Source organism: Triturus cristatus, chromosome 5_1 (assembly GCF_964204655.1).
Source record: "Triturus cristatus chromosome 5_1, aTriCri1.1, whole genome shotgun sequence".
Classification (NCBI taxonomy): Eukaryota; Metazoa; Chordata; class Amphibia; order Caudata; family Salamandridae; genus Triturus; species Triturus cristatus.
The window spans coordinates 374,288,244-374,311,854 of record NC_140587.1 but is presented as its reverse complement, the minus strand read 5'-3'; the positions used below and the strand labels follow the sequence as shown (position 1 = coordinate 374,311,854).

General features: G+C 41.4%; 1 protein-coding gene across 2 annotated transcripts in view; it reads right to left on the bottom strand.

Annotated features, from left to right (window-relative positions):
• The window catches only part of TMEM74 (transmembrane protein 74), a 331,834-nt gene that overhangs the window by 69,943 nt on the left and 238,280 nt on the right, over positions 1–23,611 (bottom strand). The window contains exon 1 of one of the 2 annotated variants that reach the window (XM_085604075.1): positions 10,244–10,376. The exons of the other annotated variant lie outside the window; for it this stretch is intronic. The gene's annotated coding sequence lies outside the window, so the exon portion shown is untranslated. Of the gene's footprint in view, positions 1–10,243; positions 10,377–23,611 lie in introns of those variants that run through there. 2 annotated transcript variants of the gene reach the window in all.

Sequence of the window (23,611 nt, the reverse complement as noted above, 5' to 3'; positions counted from 1 at the left end):
TAACCGGATAACAGTTAACACTCGCTCTGTTTTTAGTCAGTGATTGTAACATTGTTTAAGTAAGTCATTGGTTACTTTAGCTGCTTAGCTAGTGTGATGTTTAGAATCTTGTGGTCAGATCTTTATTTCTAGATGTGTTCTTTTTCAAGATATGGGATTGTTTATAGTTGCTACATTTATTGCGTTATAAGATGGTTAAAAAGAGGGGCCTCTGTTTGTTATCTATTTAGTAACCTTGAATTTGAGCCGGCTGGCTCTTTATGAGGTTCGGATGTCCTACTTAATTTGATTCACTCCGTATGTAAGCATTGGGAAATCTTAACAATGTTGATCTTATTCAATATCCGCTCGACAGGTTGACACTCCTGTCGTTGCACCTCCTACATTCGAGGTTTGCAGGGTTGGGTGAGGAGGGAGGGGGATGAGGGGTGTTTGGGTTTGGGTAATCCCCAAAATGTGAGAAAAATTACTAGCTCTGCGATGTTTTGCTTCCTGGGTATTCCCTATTGCTTTTTATTATTTTGTGTTTTCTTTCTTTATCTTCTTTTCACTGTCCTTTCTCTTTTATTAGTCGGGCTATGCTTTGGCCCTATTATACAAAAGTACCTATGGATTATTTAATATATTATGATTGTTGTTTCTTACATTATGTTTCTTGCCATAACAGGCTACATCTATATGGTGATGGTGTTTTCCGATAATGTATTAGTACTCAGTATAGAAGTCAGCTACTATTTTATAAGGTACGAGTTTAGAACAAGCGAATATTTTATTAGAATCACAAACTCACTATAGTGATTGTAGACTATTAGTTACTCACTTAAAGAAAGGAGAAGATCATATACATGTGGTGAATATATATGGCTCCAACACTGATGATCCAGAGTTTTGGGAGGGTATATCTCAAACTATAGAGGATCGTCCTCGGGAGGATCTTTTCATAGTTGGAGGAGATTTTAATATTCCATTGGATCCAATAATTGACAGACAATCCAATTGCAAATACCATCCTACCAGATCGCATGCCATAGTTCACACCATATGCTCTAAATGTAATCTTAAAGATGCATGGCGCCTTCAACACCCGGATTCCAGAGGCTATACTTTTTACTCCACTCCACATAACTCATATCCTAGAATTGATTACATTCTCATTTCAGGCTCGTTCACACATTTAATTGACCATTCAGACATTTCCCCTAAAATGGTGTTGGGACATCCGTGTATTAGTCTCAAGCTGGCGAGTAGTCATAATGACCCTTCTCCAAGAAGATGGTTCTTTTATAAGGATGTCTTATCAGACCCTGAAGACAAAAAGAAAATTGAAGAGGCTGTAATAGATTATCCTAAAAATAAAATGACACTGCGGACACTAATGTCAATACTCCATGGGATGCTTTGAAGGCCACTGTTAGGGTGAATAATTATTGAAATTAAAACAAAAATATACAGACACATTAATGCTGAATTAGTCAAATTAGAGCTCGAAATTAAAACCCTGGAGTCTTCCCATGCCAGCTCTTTGAATGATAACTCTATTCTTTCATCACTCACGCAAAAGAAATATGAATACAATAAAATTCTGAGCGAATGAGCGGGAGTATGGGTTAATACATTTAAAGCCCTTAATCTTTGCAAAGATAATAAAGCGGGTAAATTATTCGCTTCATATCTGAAGCCTAAACAGAACCAGAATGTTATTTCGTCCATCAAGGATGTCAAAGATCAGTTACACACAAAAAGGAAGGATAAGTTAAACACCTTCAAATCCTTTTACGAAGATTTATACAAAAAGGGTCAAGACCTTAACTCAGAGAATTGCAACCAATACTTGAACAGACTTAGATTGCCTCAATTATCAGAACAAGACAAACTAGCGTTGGGGAAACCGATCAATGCAGAGGAGAATACGAATTCGATTAAAACCTTAAAAGATAATAAAGTCCCAGGTCCAGACGGCTTCAGAGCCACATTTTATAAATCCTTCTCAGAGCATTTAAAACCGACCATGCTGCGAGTTTTTAATAATATAGCTAGTGAAGGGTGCACTACAGACTCCATGACAGAAGCCAACATAGTTGTCATTCCTAAAAAGGGGAAGGATTCCTTCTCCCAAAGAATTATAGACCAATATCCCTCATCAATGTAGATTGTAAAATGTATTTAAAAATTTTAGCTACAAGACTCAACAATGTTCTGCCATATTTAATAAGTAACTCTCAAGTAGGTTTCCTTAAAAGTCGCATGTTTAATGACAATACTCGTTTGTTGTGTAAACCAGATCCGGCTATTGCTATCACATTGGATGCAGAAAAGGCTTTCGACAGAGTCTCTTGGGCCTTTTTAAAACAATGTATGTATTCATTTAATTTGGGAGACTCATATATAAAAATGGTAATGTCCCTCTATCTAGCACCATCGGCTCATACAGCGATTAATGGATCTCTTTCTGAATCTTTTACCCATCATCAAGGCACTAGACAAGATTGCCCCTTGTCTCCATCTCTGTTTTTGCTGGGATTGGAACCATTAATCCAAGACATTAAATTGAATTCGGATATAAAGGGGGTAGGTTTTAAAGATATACAAGTCAAATTAGCTGCTTATGCACATGATATCCTAATTAAGACTGAAAATCCGGGTCCTTCAATTACGGCCTTGATGGCTACTATTGCAGAATATTCCGTACACTCAGGCTATAAACTTAACAGGGACAAATCGGAAGTGAAACCTTTGAATGTGCATTGCACAAAAGACGTTTTAGGTATTTCGGGAATGGCTTGGCAACTGGGATATATAAAATACTTAGTGATCAAATTTGGTTGCAATATTATTGATACCCTGCATCACAACGAGAAAGTAACTCTGGAAAAAATCACTAAACTTTTGGATTCTTGGTCATCAACATTTATAACATGATGGGGAAGGGTAGAAACCATAAAAATTATGATTACACCTTTGGTTAATTATCTTATAAATATGCTTCCTCTTCTCCTGACAGAGGACTTTCATCATAAACTAGACACTCTTGTTACAAAGTTTTTATGGCGCAGCAAAAAAGCTGGAATTGGCATTAAAAAATTGAGACTTGATAAATCCTTGGGGGGGGTCAACTTAGCGGATTTTAAATTGTATCAATCAGCGTTTCTTGGACAACGGGGTTCTTATTGGATTTCACCTCCAGTTTACTATAACCCGGTGTGGCTTGATGTAGAAAAATCCATTCTTGATAACCTAAATCCTCTGGTATTACTTACCTCCAACCAGGTTTACCCAAACAGATCTAAATCTATTTTGAAAAACACAAAACTGGCACTTCTGTTGATAGATAAGAAATTAGATGTAAGTATTAGGGGTTCTAAGACGGAGTCTCTATGGCCCAATCGTAGGGTACTCTACAAAGGGAAATCATTAGAGCTTCATTATTGAATAAAAAAGGGTATCTTTTTCCCATATCAGTTGGAACGCTCCCAGTACCCAGATACATTTGTAGATCGTCAAACCAGTTATAAATTAGATAGCATCGAATTTTATAATTTTTTTTAAGTGAGAGCAGCAATAACTAGAGCCAAATTTCATAATGTGCCTCTATCCTTACCAATGTTTGTGGCAAAGATTAATAAATTAGGCCACCAAGTGTCACATATCTATAAACTTCTTCGCCCTAAATCTTCTAAACTCTATGATAATCTGGTTGCTGTTTGGGATTTGCACTCGTCTGATCCAATACCGGACTCTTCATGGCCACAAATGTGGAATTCAATAACAAGCAATAAAATATGCCCAGTGTTATTTCAAATGAAATATTGGCTTTTGTAGAAGGCATTTTGGCCACCAGCTAGACTACATTCGTTTGGTATTCGCAATGATCCATTATGTTGGAATTGTAATGAGGAAACTGGGGATTTAGCTCATCTTATTTTACACTGTAAGACTGTGTCGTCCTTTTGGGACAAGGTTTTTGCTTTTCTTTTCAAAATATTTAAATGTGAGTTAAAAAGAGAGTTTTCTGTATTAACTACTGTTTTGTTAATGAGTGATTTGTGTACTGACACGGACAAAGATCTCTTAGTCCTGTTACTTACGTCAGCAGTGAAGATGGTTCTCAATAATTGGAAAGATACACACAAGACTTCATATAAAGGATGGATGAACTGGGTTACTCACCTTTGGGTTGCTGACAATATTGCACTACAGAACTCTCCTTAGAAACCCTCGTTTAGATCATTATGGAACTCCTTGGACATTTATTTCAACACACAGAAACCTCTGTGATGAATCATATTTTGTTTGTACTTTCCGTAATAATTATGTCAATAATATTTTATGCTCTGATTGTCATTATTCTTTCCTTGTATTTACAGTGACTTTCCAATATGTATATACTAATGATACCAGTTCCTCAATATAGGATTATCTTGTTGTATATCGTATGGTCTTTTTTCCCTGTTTCTTTTTCTTTCCTTTCTTTCTGTTTTTCAAGGGTTTCGCCTTTTTCTTTTCTTTCTTTCTGGTCTTTTTTATCACTTCATTTTGGGTTTATATGGTTTGGATTACTAATTTCAGTAGTTTGCAAAATATTATACGACGCTATTTTATTATTTTAGCACACTTATTAAGCTTGTACATTACTCCAAACTTGTCTTTTTTTTGGTTTATATTGGTATATTTTTGAAAAAATTCTATAAAATATTTGAAATAAAACAGGAGGCCCAAAAGCAAAAATTCTGTGGAGGAACCAGCTGGAAAAGCCAGGTCTAACACTCCAGATTTGCCGATTCATTGCAAATTTGTGCCAAAATTAGAAAATGAAAACGTTTTGGGCCCCAGGGAGACCCACCATAACGACTGGGGGGTAGGGTATCCGTAACCTGTCTCTTTGTCTTTTTTTTGCTTTTATCTTAGGACTCAGGACTGAGTCCCAAGTCCTAAGATGGCTGCCACCACTTCCTGGTTGATGTGGTGGCAGCCAACCAGATCTCAGCTTTAGATTTTTTGGGTCTGTGGATGCTCTGCAGCCTGATATATAACAAATATTTTAACCCTAATTTCTCCACAACTACTAAATGGATTTACACTAAAACAGAAAAAGCACTCTTTCAGGACCAAGATCTAGCTGTCTGTCAAATTTGGTGTAAATCCGTTTAGTGTTTTGGGCTGCAGCTCTGTGTAAAGGTTCTATGGAAAATTCATTTTGGGGCTCCCTTTTTTCTCAGACCCCGCTGTGACATATCACCCCGAAACCTTCTATGGGAAAAATAGTACTTTTTTTTTAATAAAGTTTCGTGTAGATTCATCAACTATCGCCAAAGTTATTAGCAATATAAAAAAGGCATTTCCTATTGAAATATATGTGCTTATCTTTAACCCCTTCAGCGCTGCGTGGATTCCCGCGCAGTGCTGAAGGATCTGAGCGCGGGCGGGGCCATGACGGAACGGTTCCGTCATAAGCACAGCCCAACCGACGTGCATGACGGAACCGTTCCGTCACAAGCGTCGAAGGGGTTAAACTATTATTGTTTACAATGATTGTGGCATGATATATGTGTGGCATACTATTATATATTATATATAGATCTCCACACCTTCATGCGGCAAGGATTTCACAACACTATAAAGAGTGAACTTAACAGGTAGTTTTGCCTTTTTTTAAAAGAGTGTTTATTCAGCACACCATAGTGTAAAACAAAAGTATGGACGGTCTACGCGTTTCGTCTCTCCGCCTTCTACTGGACCATAGAGTTCCATAGTCTAGAGCATCATTTAAAGAGCAAAAGTGCTTTTAGGTCCCTTGTTGCTTTCTACTGTTATGCAAGTACTAGACTGCTAACCCTCAAGTTGGAAGAATGGCAATATTGATCCGCCATTTTTTACAATGCTATCTGTAAAGTACATTTGATCATCATTATATGGCAGAAAGTGCAAGTGCATGCTTTCATTCTTGTGGGGAAACAAATTTACAGTTTATATAATATACAATTTGTAAAAAGAAATTGATTGCTCAATTAAAAAATCGTTGAAACAAGCAGCTCTTGGTATCATGAATATTTGTGTCTATATACGGTCCGCGTGTTTAAGATTAATCAGTTTATGTACAGAAAATCAATTACAGTAAAGTACTATATTGAATTTGATAAAACTGTTAACAAATGTGACATTCTTTAAAATATTCAATATGTCACACAAATTATTCATGTATTGCTTAAGATGGCATGGGAATAAAATGATAATGATCAATTTCATGAGGGATAGATCTGATCAAGCCATAATATTTTCTCAATTAAAGCTACAATATGAAAAATATGTCCACACCAAACGAAAAAGTTCTTCGTGCGCTCTCAGTAATAAGTGAATTAAACTCTTGGATATTGACATCGTTGTTTCACCTGTTTATTACTGAGAGCGCACGAAGAACTTTTTCGTTTGGTGTGGACATTAATTTTGCCGGCGTGCTCCGCTGGCGTGTGCGCCACCTCTCTAGGGTCCCAGCAGATCCGGAAGGAGCTTTCTGTTCTGTGAATATGAAAAATATGAAGTATGTATTTCATAAAAAAGATATCTATTTTCAAGAATAATGTGAAATTTGTGTGCATCTCAATTCAACTATAGAGACAATATCCCTCCTAATAAGTAAATTAATAAAGGTTCATTAAGTTTTAAACAAGGTCCCATATGATTCCATAAGACATGTTGCTTGCATTTTTCATAAACTGAGTGTTTTCAAGATTCCCCTTCTTTTACCAATGTATTTAAGCTAATCAACCAATTCGTTTGTGGTGAAAATCATTTCAATATATATTCTCTTGGTTCATCCCAGTTTAGAATCTCTTAAAATTGTTTTATACAGGATCTGTTAATCTAAAATGCAGGTGCAGGATCTTGATATCAAACGTTCTTACATTTGATATTATTGCAAATGCCTATGCAGTTCTGCATCCAGATTATGGCCAAATGGATTTTCATTTCCAATGGAAGATGAGTCGAGATTCTGTTTTCCTTACTTCCAAGATTCGGTCACCTCCTCGTTCCTTTTGCTTCACAATTTTTATGCCAAATTATTTTAATTGTTGGTTGTCAGCCGAGTGATGTTCAAAAAAGTGTTTGGAAATTGGATAAGAAAAGTCTTTGTTTTTGATAGCTCGCAGGTGTTGGAGTATTCTCAACTTCAATGTATTGATCGTACTCCCCACATATTGCCTCTTGCAGGGACATTCCAATACACCATGTATTCAGATTCACAGGTGATATGGTCAAAAATGAGTTCATTTTTCCCATTTTGAAATCTATATGATGAGGTATTTTGACCATGTTCTTAGGCCCTACATTTCGAACATTTCTAAAATCCAGGAGTATTTAGCCAAAATGATATTTTGGGTTGTTTAATCTCAAGGTCGCTGTGTGTTAAAATATTTCCTAGAGAGGCTGTTTTCCTATATGTCATATATATATATACACACACACACACACACACACATATATATAAACTCTGACATACAATCGATTTTCACACAATTACTCCTTTTGGATGAAACACTTTGACAGTTTCAATTATTAGGTGTTTACAGCAGCGCATCAGCGCATGAATCCATTGCATTGGTATTTGTTGTAGTCTATTAATTATTTAAAACCTAAACCACAATTCAAAGTAAATGCTTAGCAAAAATCTATAAATCAAAGCCTGTTCCTTGACATATTAAAATACCTGCATGTAATCTGAATCGTAGACGAATCTAGCTCACCACATCATTTTTCAGACCCATTCACATTTCAGTGCTCTCTCCTCAATGAGAGCAGGACTGACTAAGGGAAATAAAATCTGCCCCGCACTCCCTTAGGCGTGCACACAGCTTCCTGCTTGTCCTTGACCTTGGTCTGGCGCCGTATTCTAGGTCACCTGGAAAGTAGGAGTTTATCAGGGGTTTAGCTGAAGTAATGCATGCAGCTTATCCGCTTGAATTGTAGTAGTAGGCCATTTCTTTTAATGCACCTTTAAAGTGAAATAACTTAAGGACTATGGATCCCGACTGACAATGAACACAAAAAAAAATCAGAAATACGTCCAGTTTCATAGGTGTTCGATTTTACTTATCAGGGAATTATGAAGGATACCTGAAGAATTCCTAGCAATCTATATGGGCCACAGATTTCCAAAAGCATTGACATTCCCACATGTAGAATTTTCAGTTTGGTGAAAAGGTATGCATGTAGAAAGGTGACACTGATGTGCATTTTAAGAGCAGTGGACTCTACGGTATTACTAATAAAGAATAGATGATTCTTTTTTTTTAGATTTTTAGAGATGATCTTTGTAGTGCTAATTAATCAGAGCACAACCATCAAAAATCAATTCGTGATAGTTATTAGTGGGGCGAGGAAAGTGCTCAGTGTTCAAACATAGCGAAGCATGTGTTCAAGTTCCAGTGTGTATCATGAGACATATGCACAGCCTGTTAACAGATACAATTGTAAGGACGGGCCATATGGGAACAGTCGGCGGCCTTTCGATCCCAAGTTAATCGGATATTATTATTATTAGGACTCAGTTAATATTGGCCCAAGACACAGCTAAGTAAAAATGGAAAACAAAAAAAAAACATGAATATGAAAGTAAGAATACAAAATTAAAGCTAATACAGAACAAGAGACGGCTGACATTCAAACTAGAAATAGAGATCGCAGCAATAATTGTAACTTTTCAACGAGTTTCTGGTAACACATGAAAGACGTAACAAGTAATGCAGTGTAAAGGGTGTAGTTATAATGGACGGTCAAATTACCTGATGAATAATGTATCATTGGCAATAGTAAACACTAAAGCAGGCTGGAAGTAGTGAAATGATTAAAACATGTAGCCCATAGGAGACAAGGAAAATAAATTCTGATACTGACCTATCAAGACTGCATGGTTAGTGCATCTTTCACTGAGAATCGCAGATGGCACAACCACCACAGTGTGGTACATACAGGTATGAAGTAAAAATATTTCCATATAATTAACCAACGGAGACTTAGAGTGTTATATAGTGCAAATTTGACCCGAAGGTATCAGAGCGCTTTACATGAGCACCAATTGTATTCCTTTTTGTTAGGTACGGGGAGATTAGGTGATTTGCCCAGAATCACAGGATGTTTAACGTCATTGCAGACACTCGAACCCGGTTGCCCAGATTTGAGATCGACTGGCCTAGCCGTTAGACCACAGCCTCTCCCCTTACAAGTTAATGTGACACCACCCTACAATGATTCTGTCATATCTTGAGCAGGAATGTATTAAGGTAGAGTTGCCATGAATTAGTTCTAAGGCTTCAAATTCACAAAAAATCTTTAAAATTAAGTTGTATCAATAGTCTGCCGCTAAAAGGGGCTTTCGCATTCTTTAGCCCTCTATTGGTGTTTTTTAAAATTTTCTTCTATGGTAATTTGTGAGCACAACACGTCCCTCGCAGTTATCTTCACACACACCAGAGTAGCTCTTACTAAGTACTGGTGCATTGTGCTGAGATCTAAGGCAATGTTTAGTTTATAAAAATTGGAATATAACCTAGAGATTATCCTGAGTGATGCGTTGTAAAACCCTCCACTGTGTTAATGTGGGCAAGGTCTGTGTGGCACTTTGTGGTTCAAGTACCCTGGGCAGGGTATGTCCCGGGTGGTGTCTCTCCCTATAGATCGTAGACATTCCTGGAGTTTTGTATGTACTTCAAGCACCAACTCAGGACGATTATGCGCATGGTGTGAATTTTCGAAAGCTCTATTTCTTTTTAGCTCATTTAGTTTTTTTGTTTTTTTTTACCTCATTTAACCTCAGTAGCCATAGCAACCTCTCGACCTGGTCCACCACTGGTGCAGATGACTTGATGGTTTCAGTCTCAGCTGTTGTTTCTTCTTTTGGGGACCGCCCAAAGTACACATCATGAGCTGATCAAGAGGTTTTTAATCATTGGTATTTAACCTTAGCCTACTCTAATCTACTATCCATTACATTTCCATCCAACAGACTCCAGAATAACCCCGTAGCAGGCCTACCTCTATAAATATTCACCCTTTGATCCAGAGCGCTAAAATAAATAACTGAATTCCACCAGGCATTCCAAGACGGTGGTGCCACCTGACGCCAAAGTTTACAAATCTCTCTCCTAGCCAGGAGGATCATAAAAAACACCAACTTATATTGCAGTACGTTCATATCTTGCCTCCCCCCAAGTTCGAAGGTTATCCCAAAAAGTATAAGAGATGGGCTTACCTCTACATCTGAACCGAGCACCTTCGAAATACTCTTACCCACGTTTTCCCAGTATTCCTGTAACTTAGGGCAGGAGGCAAATATATGAACATCATCCGCATTCAGGGAGCCACACCTAATGCATCTTGCTTCTCCTCCGCCTCTCATTTTTGAAATTTTCAGGGGTGACCAATACAGCCTGTGGATTGTAAAAAAATGGTTCTTTCTGAGTGGAGCAGATTTAACAGTCGAATAAAGAGTATCTATTGATACTTGCCATAATTTATCTAACTCCTCCTGTGGCAAGTAGTTTTCCCAGACTCGTCTTGGTTTATCAATCCTCCTGTCGGCTGCAGTGAGAAGATACCCATACCAAAGAGCCACTTCCTTTTTCCTGGGAGCCACATCTTGTAGATTATTTTCCATTTGACACTCCTCATAGGGCGGCCAGGATTGATTCTTACACCAAGAAACAATCTGATAGTATTTAAACCTGGATAAAGTGCCTTTAGTGATAGAATCCCAATACTCCCATGAGAAGCATTCATTATTTAAGACAATTTCCTTCCAGGACGTGACACCAGCCTCAATCAGAGGACGAGCTAAAGCATCTTGGAAGCACTACGGTGTTCCTGGAGCCCCCACACAGGGGCCCACTCACTATAATACGAAAGCCCAAGACAGTCACGACAGCTTGCCCATAGCTTTGCCGCCATTTGTAGAGTCTTCAAACGCACTTTTTTGAAGAATTTGAAAGAACCAAATTTGTACATAAATCCAAATGAGTCTATGCCGTTTAACATGGCGGAGAACATACTCCCAATTAGTGATTTGTCTGGGGAGAGCAGTAGCATCCTGCAGTTCTTTATCTGGTAAGCCCAGCAGTATAATTGTAAGTCAGGTAGACCCATACCTCCTTGCTTCAATTTACGTCTTAATTTCTTCCAGGATAAACGGACCCCCTTCCTAGCCCATATAAAAGATAAAAATTTTCCCTGGATTTTCAGCAAATCGGCTTTTGCAAACGCTAAAGGAATATTATTAAACAGATAGGTCAATTTTGGCAGTATGGACATTTTTATTAGGTTCACCCTCCCATAATGTGAGAGAGGTAAATTCTGCCACCTTTTCAACAGAACATCGACCTCCTTAGACACCCTTTCTAGATTTGTTTTTGGGAGTTTCCCCAAGTCATGGGTAATTGTAATTCCTAAGTATCTAAACTCCTTGACCGACTTGCTCTCATGATCTGGGATATTCCATGCCATAACCTCGGTCTTATCTAAATTCACTTCATACCCTGACAGTTTCCCAAACGCCTGTGCTTCAGCCATAAGCTCAGGGAGTGCAGTAGTGAGATTAGGAGACATTAGCACCAGGTCATCTGCATAAAGGGCAACTTTCCTCTCAAATTCGTTTATGGAAAAGGGGATTATCTTCTGATTATGGCGAAGACTTTGGGCGAGGGGCTCAATATATAAGTCAAACAAAATAGGCGACAAAGGACAGCCCTGCCTAGTTCCCCTACTTATTTGTACAGTTGGTGAGGGACTTCCATTAACTAGAATCTGGGCATAAGGTGACCTATAAATTTTTTTGAGTACATCCCTAAACTCATCCCCGAGTCCAAAAACCTTCAAGACCCTATCTAGAAAGTGCCAATTTACACGATCTAAAGCTTTGGCAGCATCCACAGTAATGATGGAAAAAGGCATATTCTGTGCCACTGCCAAATCAGCTGCCCCAATTAGCGTATACACTAGTTCTGACATTTGCCGATCTGGAATGAAACCCTTCTGATCTTGATGTATAATGGGGTCAATAATTTTTGACAAGCGATTGTTCAAAATCCCTGCAAATACTTTATAGTCTGTATTTAGTAAGGATATCGGCCTATACGACTGACATAGAGTCGGATCCTTCCCTGGTTTCAAGATAAGAGATATGAGTGCTCCGTTCCAAGAGTCTGGCAAGGGGGAAAGACCACCTAGAATATCATTAAATAAATCCAACCAAACTGGAATAATCTGATCTCTTAATATGGAGTAGACTTCAATTGGAATTGAGTCTGGGCCGGGGGCTTTTCCCCTCTTAGATTTATCCAGAACAGCCAGAATCTCACTTCCAGTTATTTTAGACTTTAAAAAATTCCGACTATCCTTGGATATTTTCGGAAGCAGTTTCTCATTAAGCCACAAATCTATGTGTTCTTCCGCTGTATAAGAGTCCTCTTTATATAGCTCTTGAAAAAACTGAACAAAAGACTGTTCTATCGCATCTTTATCCTCAGTGATGTGTGCTTGGTGTTTTATCCTACTGATGTAATTGTAGGATCTATCAATTTGGATCTTTATTGCCAAGAGCTTACCACAGTTCTCTCCCTGCTCAAAATCAGACATCTTACTAGCTTCTCATTTTTGAAGAATAATCTCCTCAGACTTAAGCCTAAAGTTCAACTGAACTTCCTCAAGTCTCCTTGCTAAATCTTCTCTCTCTGCAACCTTTGTATTCCCGTGCTTAAGCTTTGCTTCTATTTTTTTTAATTGTGACTTTAGGCCAGTTAACTCAGTCTTCTCCATCCTTGACCAGCCCGCAACCGCCCCCTTTAGAATTCCCCTTAGCCAAGCCTTATAGGTATCCCAAACATTATGCAGGGAAGTTGATCCTAGGTTGTCTTGTAGGAAACAGGCGGTTTTAGATTTCAAAAGATCAGGGGTGGAAGGTTGCAGTAAAAATCTCCTATCTAGAGTCCATCTCCTCATAGGGGTATTATGAGGGAGCTCCAAATTGAAGGCTATTGCCCCATGATCAGAAATATGAATCGGCATATACTCTATGTGGCTGACTTTATCTACCTCTGAACGCTTCATAAATATGTAATCTAGCCTGGAGAAGTGTAGATTCTTTTTACTAAAAAAGGAGTACTCTCTCGCCTCATCATTGTTTTTCCGCCATACATCACATAAATTTAGATTTTTGAGAGTAGTCCTAAGATAGGCTTTAACACGGGGAGCCGCAATCTGTTTCCGAAAGGTGGATCTTCTCCAGTCGGTTATCCATAAGGACATTAAAATCTCCGCCCAATATAAGTGGGGAATCAAAGTCGGCCAGGGCAATGCAAAGATTATGTAGTGGATCAGTATCATCCTCATTTGGGCCATAGTAACTAACTATAGTATATTTAGACATCTGAGATTTTATTTCAGCTATGACCCAACGCCCCATTATATCTGCCTGAGATCTGATAAGTTCAGTGCCCGAACTTTGTTTCAATATAATAGCTGCCCCTTTCGAACAGCACTGTTGGTCTGAAGCAATAATTTTGTCTACCCATCTTTCCTTGCCGAATAATGCCTTACACTCTGATTGTAAAAGGTGGGTTTCCTGGATCATACAGATTGAGGCCAAACTATTTTTTAATTACTGTAGGATCAGACGCTGTCTTCTCTTAATTCTCAACCCATTAACATTCCAACATAGGAAACCCAAGTCCCGACTTGATCCCTGTGGAGGTCTATCCCCCATCATTATCTTTGTCCTGTTCAACTCCCCTGCTAAGGATACTGAGAGTTACTATATCAAAAAGGTTTATCAGGTCTATTTTTTTATTTTTTCCCAATGCTCCCCACCAACACGTGTGTAAACCCCCCCTACACCATCCCCTCCCCCTATTTACTAGTGCATTCCCCCCCCCCCCCCGGGAACCCTCCCTGTCTAATCATGGCAGTAGACATTGCCATATGAGTCGTAGCTCTCCCGTCTCCCACAAAGAAAAAATAAAGAAGTGAATATAACGATATATATGGTGTCAACTAATTTCCAGTTTTGGCCTGTTCTAGAAATGTGTCTACCTCTTCCGGGAACCTGAAGTTAAACATCTTGTTGGCCCATACAACCTTCAGAAAAGCAGGGAATTTCAGCTGAACCTGAGCCCCCAATTCTCTTAATGCATCTATCCGTTTCCCTAATTCCCATCTCCTATCTTCCGTTACCTTAGAGATATCAGACCTAATCTTAAAGGAGATGTCATTAACCTCAATGGATTTAAGTTTAAGGGCGGCCCCTAATAACTGCTCTTTTAGCGGATAGGATTGGATGCATATTAAGATCTTCCTGGGCTTCTTTCTTGCAGGGTTTAGCCTGAAGGGGTCTCTATGGATGCGTTGTATTTCTTTCTCCCATATTGATGCTGAGGCAATTTGGGGAAATGCTTTAACAAGGATATCTATTACAAATGCTCTCAGATTATCCCCTTCCAATCCTTCTTTTAAGTCTAGTACTCTTAGATTATTTCTTCTAGATACATTTTCAAGTCTCTCCAGCCTCTCGTCGACATCCCGCTCTCTCTTTTTTAGCATGAGCACTTCGTGGGCATTATCCTTGACCTCCTGACCAAGTTCTTCCACCTTGTTTTCCAATGCCTCCAGCCTTTGTGTTAGTGCATCTAAATTCTCTTCTAGGCTGGTGCATGTGTACTGTATCTTCCTTTGGTTAGCCTCCGAGGTTGAGAATCGTGTGCTCATCTCTGCAGATATCTGTCTTAGCATCTCTTGTATTGAGTCTCTAGCAGGGCTTAACTCGACCTCTTCGACCCCTTCCACACTCTGCCTCTGGGCATCCAAATTGGGTTGTTTATTTTCCACCTTCACATCCCCCAAGTCAGCTCGATTCGCATACCCATCTTCCATTAAAGCAGAGAATGTACCATTAGACTTATCTAGTATGGAATATCTATTTGATAAAGGGACGGCAGAGTTAGGAGCTAAAGCCGAGTCTGTCGGTGGAACCCCCTTACTCAAGTCCCTTTTCCCTTGTGAATTGGACATAAAGTAAGCCTTTAAAGAAGGCGTTATTTTTGTAAGGGGTTGGATTTTCTCTCTCTTCCTACCCATCATGAGAGCAGATTTCCCTGTCCTAGAGGTCGGCTTCTTACTCTTATGACCACTTATTGAGGCCTCCGTGGGCATAGGGGACTGCGTAGGCTGTATACACTGTATTACCTGCGCTGGCTTTTGTACAATGGGTTCTATCCCAAGAGAGTTCCGTGATCTTAATTTGTACCTCCGTCCTTGAATAGTGGCAGTGTTAGGTGGCTGTTTGAGAATATTTGGATCTACCCCTTTATTCGGCTGTTGCCTTCTCCTTACTGATAAGGCCGGATTCTGCTCAGATTGTTCAGACTGTAGCTTATCTACCTCCATGTGGTGGTAAGTATCCTCATTACCTACTTTAGCTACGTCGGAGAATATAGTGTATGGCTTGTGGTGTTTGTGTGGAGAATGAGCCTCACACAGGCAGTTCCCAAAATGAGCCTTGCCTCTGCCTCTATCTCCGTGTATTTGGGACAGCTTTTCAGGGGGTACACATAACACACCTAACGCTCCCAGAGTGAGACAGCTAGTGAGTTGTGCTTGATTATAGCACTGTGCACGTCTAATCTGTGTTTATGCCCCTGCTGCCCTAAAGAGGGGAAATGTCAACCTTGCCCACATTCAAGAGTTACACCCAAACTTTTTTTACCTGGCTAAAAGCGATTGCAGATCCCCCTCTGTTGGTCCCTTGTCTCCACTGCAATCCGCTGCAGCCCTTCAGACCACCGGTGAAGCTTCGGAGGCCAAGGATCGATGGGGCAGTTTCTAGAAAATCTCCCAGCAGCAGCTTCAATCCCCCGAAGACCTATCCCCCCGAAAACCCCGAGTCCGCCCGCTCCGACTCCAGCGAGACGGGGGACAGGCGAGATCCAGGCAGGTGACTTCCAGACGAGTGCAATCAATGCCTGATGCGGAAGTTCATGAGCCGCAGAGACAGCCAACCCGCCAAAGCCCGAACCCTGGGACACAGCACGGGCGAGAGGAGACCCAAACCAGCGAAGCAAGAAACACAGGGCACGTCGGGGAGACCCCCACCCCACAAGGAGCAGTCACCAGAGAAGAGAGGAAGAGAGCAGGCAAACGAACCCGCAGCACAGCGACGCAGCCGAAACCGATGAGGCACAGCGCGCGGAGAACCAAGCCCCCAGAGCAGCAAAAATCCCAAAGCAGGACGCGGCGGCATCAACTCCCCAGCCGGACCCGATAGGTAAGCACTTCCACAGTTAACTTAGCCGGTGTCATAACAGGGGAGCGGGAGAGCGGACGACTCGCGACCTGCCGATTAGCTGGCCGCCATGTTCCCTCCCTAATTCCCTAGCTCATAGCTCATTTAGTTTGTTGCACATTGATCTGAGTATACCATGTCACTTAGATAAGCATTTCCCCAACCACAGTCTTAAACACCTCATAACATTCCATGAGTGTCTTTCTTGCCCTTCTTTGCATCAAAATATTTGATGATTGCATGTTTGATCTCCTCTCTCATCACACTATCCTGCAGCACAATTGGTTGAAACCTCCACATTCTTTGTGTTTATGTGGCATTCGGTATGGCCAAGCATATCATCACTGGTGAGTGATCTAAGTATATACTACATCCAAAAATGAAGTCAGATCCATGAACACCAGAATAATATGTATATGCCCTGACAGAGCTATATCTGGATTGCCATATGTCCCCCATGTCATGCTGCTGCATTATGTTAAGCAACGCCTCCCTAGCTCCATCATCCATCTGCACAGGAAGTGACATCACTGGATTTCCTATTATTTACCTGCACAGGAAGAGACATCACTGGATTTCCTATCATCCATCTGCACAGGAAAGTGACCACTGAGGACCTATTTAATGGAGGACACAGCACAGATGCGCCAAAGGCAAGCCCATCTGTGCCTCTGTTCATCTGGACAGTATTCAGTACAGGAACCCTGGTCCTCCACGTTTCTGCTGCTACCCTATTGTGACCCTCTGTGCCCTCATACCCGACAGACATTCCACATGCTGCTGCCTTGCTGCACCACACAACACTAAGCGAGCATTCTCCTGTGCTTCCTGCAAGTTTTCATGGACTGCCCGACACCCCAACTTTCACCACACCTATACCAACAGCACCCAATACCCCTCTCTTTCGCACAAGCAGAGTCCTGCAAATACCCACACACACTCCACACTCACATTCATGCTCCTCAACACCTGCTCACTCACCAAACATGCCACAGAGATCTAGGACCTGCTGCCTCACAATGCTCCAGACCTACAATTATTCACAGAATCCTGGCTGAACCCAGATCGTCACCTGACATAATCACAGCCATCCTCACTGGCTACGAGATAACCAGGCAGGACAGACTTCACAAGTCTGGAGGCAAAATTGCCATTATCCATAATAACGCCACCAATTGCACCACCTCCACAGACATGCCACCCTCCAATATGAAACACCTGTCATTCAAGCTCCACATCACAGCCAACTTCACCCTAAGCAGCACTTTTATCTGCAGACCACCGGGACAATGCACCAACTTCACCGACATCATCACAGACTTTGCCACACCACTTGCCCTCGAGGCTAGCAATTACATCCTACCCAGAGACCTAAGCTACCACCTGGAAAACCATGCTGATGCCAATGCCATCTCAAAGGCACTCAATGAAGACCTTCCAAGCCTAGCCCTCATCCAACAAGTAAAGGGACCTACCCACATCAGCAGATACCTCCGGGACCCTTTTTTCACCACATTTGATAACATTAGAGTCAATGATCCCAAACTAGTCTCTTGGTCAGACCACATCCTTATCAAGTTCAGCATTCCTGTCCTTGTCCAACTCACATGCACAATCATCAGACCAGCTTGCCGAACGTGGAACACCATCACAGTAAAGGACTGAAATGCTGTTATCAACAACCACCAACCCAAACACAGCAATAGCCTCCCCAAAAGCCATCAAGAATTTCAGCAAATGGATCACCTCATGCGCTGACTCCCTGCTCCCTCTCAAACACAGCAATTAAATGAGATCTAGTTCACTAGTCAGTTAGTACATGGAGCTACTCAAGCTGATGAAACACCGCAGCAGACAACTGGGACACAAATGAAGAATGAACCAGGGCAATGTAGGAAGGGGCATCTTCAAATTTACCCTGAGACACTACCACCAAATGATATGAACAACCAAAAGTGGGGCTCTAACACACAGAAGCAAAGAAATCTTAGCCATTGTGAAGGATTTCCCCTCACCAGCAGCCATCTCTAACTTGATCACCTTCTTGCAGGACCTCTACAACCACGTCTCTCAAAAGCAACAGAATTACCACAATATACAGCAACTTCAGCCCGCAACTGGATCTGACAGACCTCGTGAAAAGCCTCACAATCTTATCTAAAGAAACAGTGCTAGCCACAAGGCTCGTCATCAGCCCAGAAGAAACCACCACCAACAGGAAGTCAATCCACTCAGGGGTTCCATTGGACCCATGCCCATCACACCAGGTCCAGAGGACTGCAACCCATCAGCACCATGCTCACACACATTCTGAATGCCTTCACTTCTTCTGCATCCTTCCCAGATGCTAAGACACAACAAAAGTCTTCCCATTTCTGAAGAAAACATCCACAGACCCTTCAACACTCACCGCCTACAGACCAATCTCCCTGTTTTCAATCTCAGCCAAGGTCTTAGAGAAAATCATCAACAAACATCGTGGTAAATACCTCAATGACCACCAACTCCGTGACACCTCTCAGTCTGGTTTCAGACTCAATCACAGCATGGAAACTGCCTGCCACAGGTAACATTTGATGCCTCTGGACAGAGGAGGCACGGCAACCCTCATGCTCCTAGATCTCTACGCTTCTGACACAGTTGTCTAACCCATCCTCATCTAATACCTACATGACATTGGTATCCAAGGATATGCACTCAGATGGATCTGCTCATTCCTGACTGAAAGGACCCAGTCAGTCAATCTGGCACCATACACCTTAATGCCTGCAACCTCATCAGAGGAGTTCTGCAAGAATCCTCCCTGAGCCCGACCCTCTTTGGTGTATACATGTTCCCTCTAGCCAGCATCATCCAATCTCACAGCATCAATGTCCTCCTACACTGACGAAAACTCATTTTCACGAACAAGACACCCAGTACCTGGATCAAGTTCAATGACTGTATAACTGAAATAGCCTACTGGATAAAGACCAGCTGTCTGGAGCTGAACACTGACACAAACAAAATCATGATTTTTGTAAAGAGCATTTCACCATGGGACTCCACCTGGTGGCCAACAGAGCTGGGACTGACACCCACCTCCATCACACACATCAAGAACCTAGGGATCATCGTCAATAGCAAACTAGACATGACCGGCATCTCCTTCTCATGCTTCTCAACCCTGAAGATGCTGAGGAAGATTTTCAAATGGCTCCCAATCAGCACCTTGGAAACTATTGCACACACCCTTGCTACAAGCAAGCTGAACTTTCAGGAACACCCTCTATACTGAAATCAATAAAACTCTCACCAGAAGTCTGCAGACCATTCAGAGCTCGGCAGCCAGAATCCCTTTCAACTTCCCACACCACATTCACAATACACTACACATGAAGGAGCTCCACTGGCTGCCCAAAAACAAACTAGCCCAATTCAAACTCCTCTCCCACACATTCAAGGCGCTACATAACACTGGCACAGCATACCCCAAAAATTGCATCTGCTTTCACAAACCTCCCAGACACTACGGATCCAGAGGTCAAACCCTCTACATCGCTCCTAAAGCATGGAATAAACTGCTGCTACATATAAAAGCCTCTTCCTTAATTTTTGAATTCCACAAGTAGCTGAAGACCTGACTTTTCGAGAAGTCCCACTAGGCTCTAGGTTTGGCAAGACTCACACCTGATCATCACCAGGATACCCTTCCTGGTGACAGTGCACTCTATAAATCTATGTATCATAACTTCATGGTGCATATATCTGCAGTTAGTGCTATCCCATTACATTTAATGGTAGTTGGGATCCTCTCCCCATATAATCATCTGTAGATCTAGGGCAGCACAACGTGGCATGACCAAGGGGAAATACTCTGTTTATTATATATGTGTTTATGAGAGTTACATGTGCCATTTGCAACATCTTTACACTATTATATAATGCCCTCAGGGTCTCGCCACAGTGTGTACATTGTTTTAAATATATTCATTTCTTGATAAAAAGGCCACTGCTGTCGATTTCATAGAGTATGATGAAAATTATCTGTGGGATTCCCAGTTTTTTGCTACATTGTTATCTCTTTTGAAGTGAATTTCTTGAAGAAATAGTACATCTATATTGTGTCTGTTGATGTAAACAAGAGCCTGGTGAATATGTTAGGGCTAATTAATCCTCTTAATTTCCATGACTTTAATCTTAGTTGTGGCATCAGTGCCTCACAGTGTCATACTACCTTTTTGGATGCTGAGTTATGTTTTCCACATATGTACCCTATAGCACATACCCACCACATTTCTGCTGAGTCTTGCATTTCTCGTCACATTACTACACTATCCCTTCCTCGCCAGTCCACTCGCACTGAACGCAAACATTCCAGTGCAAAACCTCTTAAGAAAATTCAAACAGCCATATTAATAAACAAGTAGGCAAAACGCTGGAGGGGGCCACCAGAGGAGCAATTATCTTTGCAACAGTTCTCATACAGTATATACTATTGAACCCTCTGAATCTCCCCATTATGCTGTGAAAGAATCTTAACTATTCCTTCCACAAAGACAGAGACAAAAACAGTACCATACACCTATATAACACATATGTCTTATTCCTTTCAAAAGTCATCAACCAGTGTTTACAGTAGTACTAGCCGTTCTCTCTAGATATTAATAGCCAGGTAAATACTCAATTCCATCCAAGTACACACTGTGTAAGCAGAGATATCTGCCTAGTCATCTGAATGTGGTTTATTTAAGTAATTCATTAATCTGTATGAAAATGCTTCTCTTGCATGATCATCCCACTTTCTTTTTGACTAATGCTACTGGTTGTTTACTCTGTGCTATGGGACTCTGCTAATCAGGCCTCAATGAACGTGCTCTTACCCCTAAAATATGTTGAAATTGATTACACTCCTAACTGGCATATACACCTTACCTATAAATACACTGTGTACTCAGGGCCTGAGAGTTAAATGTCACCACAGTACTGCATCACACGTTGTGCCACCACTAGAGTGGCAGCGCAGAATATGGCTACAGACCTACTACTCTAGCCTGTACATCTCAGCAGTTTTAAAACTGCAAATGTGACCTGACAAAATAACCACCTTTTGACAGGCCTAAACATCATTTTCAATTATTATTAGTTTTTACCCAAAAGTAGGCCATAATGCTCGATAAGACAGGGTGAATGGAAATGGAAAATACGCCCTGTAAAAGTTTGCTGTAAAACATGTTCTTAGGGTGACCACGCACTAAAAGCTATGTTCACTGTTCCAGTATAATATGTTTCCTAGGAAAGCACTAAGATACATTATTAAAGTTAATTAAGATATCTCTGCTAAGGAACCAGCTAAAAAGATAATTCTTGAACTTTTTGAATTATTTATTACAACCCCAATTCATAGGCGAAGTTGGATTTCTACTAATTATTTGACAAAATGTACTTTTAAGACGTCACATATTACCTGCCAAAAGCCTCTAGAAACCTGTTTATATGAGCTTTCAAATGTCAGTGAGGAGCTGAATAGCTCCTTGATGAGGGGGAGATGTTTTATTCCTCTGACAAAATAACCCTCTGGGATGCGCCCAGGATTTTCATTAACTTCAAAGAGGCTTACTCTGTCAGACGCTGATGTTACTAACACGTGGGCCAGCCCCTTTCCTTTGTACCTCTACCCAGTCAGGCACCAATCTCAATAGGAGAGGAGTTGCCCCCAGAACTGGCTTTGAGGGACACCTTTGGGGAGGGGGCACAGGGATTATGCACACGGGAAGAAAGGTCCCACCATCTTGGTTTTAGGTAGAGGTTGGCACTGTGGGATTATTTCACAAGGGCATACAGGAACTGAACTGCTAAATAATTGGGTAGGGTTGCCCCTAGGAACCTTTTCCATATTGGCTAGAAAGGGGCCAGGAGTCACCCCTACCCACAGGCTAAAATGTGACACCCTTGGGTACCCTCTTCAGAATACTACTGGACCTGTGGAATACAAAGGGCTGCGCCTGCTGTTGAGGCATGTGAGGAGACCTGAAAGGTTGGACCTTCTCCTACCTGTATTTAGGTCAAAGAAGTGGATTACAAAGATCATTTGGATGACCCGTTAACCTACAGGGGCACAAAGGCTGCAAGAAGCCCCCTTTCCAGGGAGAACCCAGCTGAGAAGTTTCAACTTGACCTTCCCTGGTTCTTTCTGGTGGCTTGTGTTGGTATGAGTCCAAACTTCTGAGTACTGTTCCTGGGGTCCTGGAATCCTTGGCTGGTGTCAGAGCATATTCATCCTGCCTAAGCCAAAAGCCCGGAGCACTTTGGTATTATAGAAGGGGGCGCAGATGCTTGTGCGTCCCCTTCTATAATAGCAATAGCTCTGGCGGACTTAATGCGCCAGTGCTACATTCAGAGGGTGTTCCCTCATTCGCATAGGGGAGTGCTCTGTGCAAATGAAGGAATTCCTTTACCTCTGCATCCGCGCCATATTACAGACAGGGGCGCAGAGTCAAAGAAGCCGGCACTGTCAGTGCGCCCCCTGAAAGCAGCCCTCTGCAGAGGGTAAAGGGTGTCCCATGGACCCACCCAGACATCCCCTTGTAGGCCGGTGCAGTCACTGACTACACCTGCCAGCAAGGGGATCTCTAATCACCTTTGAAAGTGCAGGCGGGTGCTGCCTGCGCAGTGAAAACACAGAGCAGCTGCTCCGTGATTTCACATGAATGCGCTGCCCCCAGGGCAGCAACAGTTTGCGGCAGCCCTGGGGGCAGCGCATTCACCATAATAGGGCGCATTATCATTGTTTGCGCCGGGCGCACCTTCTGAAAGGTGCGCCAGGCTCAAACAATGATAATCCGTAATACGGCCCTAGGTGTTTACATCAATGAAAATATTTTATTTTCATAAGGCTGAGTCAAATTTGTATTTATCCAATCATAATGCTAGGAAAATAACATCTTTTGAGGTTTTGTGTATTTTGTTTACTTTTTCTTTGTTTCATTCTTACACTTTTCGCTTTGTTTTTGCGCAGAGATGACTTGGGCCCAGATTTATAAAGCACTGGTCGCCAAATACTGATTGCAATTTGAAACCAGTATTTTTGAGACCAGTGTAGTATGTTGCAAACCAACCTATTTACTAATAGATTGGTACACAAAATACTGAATCGTAGTGGATCGCAATTCGACCTTCCTCGTGAATATTAATGAGGTGGGTCACAAATTGGGACCCACTATGATTTGCAGCCATGACAGGGATGGAGGACTGCTGGGGTCAGCAGACCACAATGTCTGTGATTTCTTTAAAATAAAGCAATGATTTTTTTTT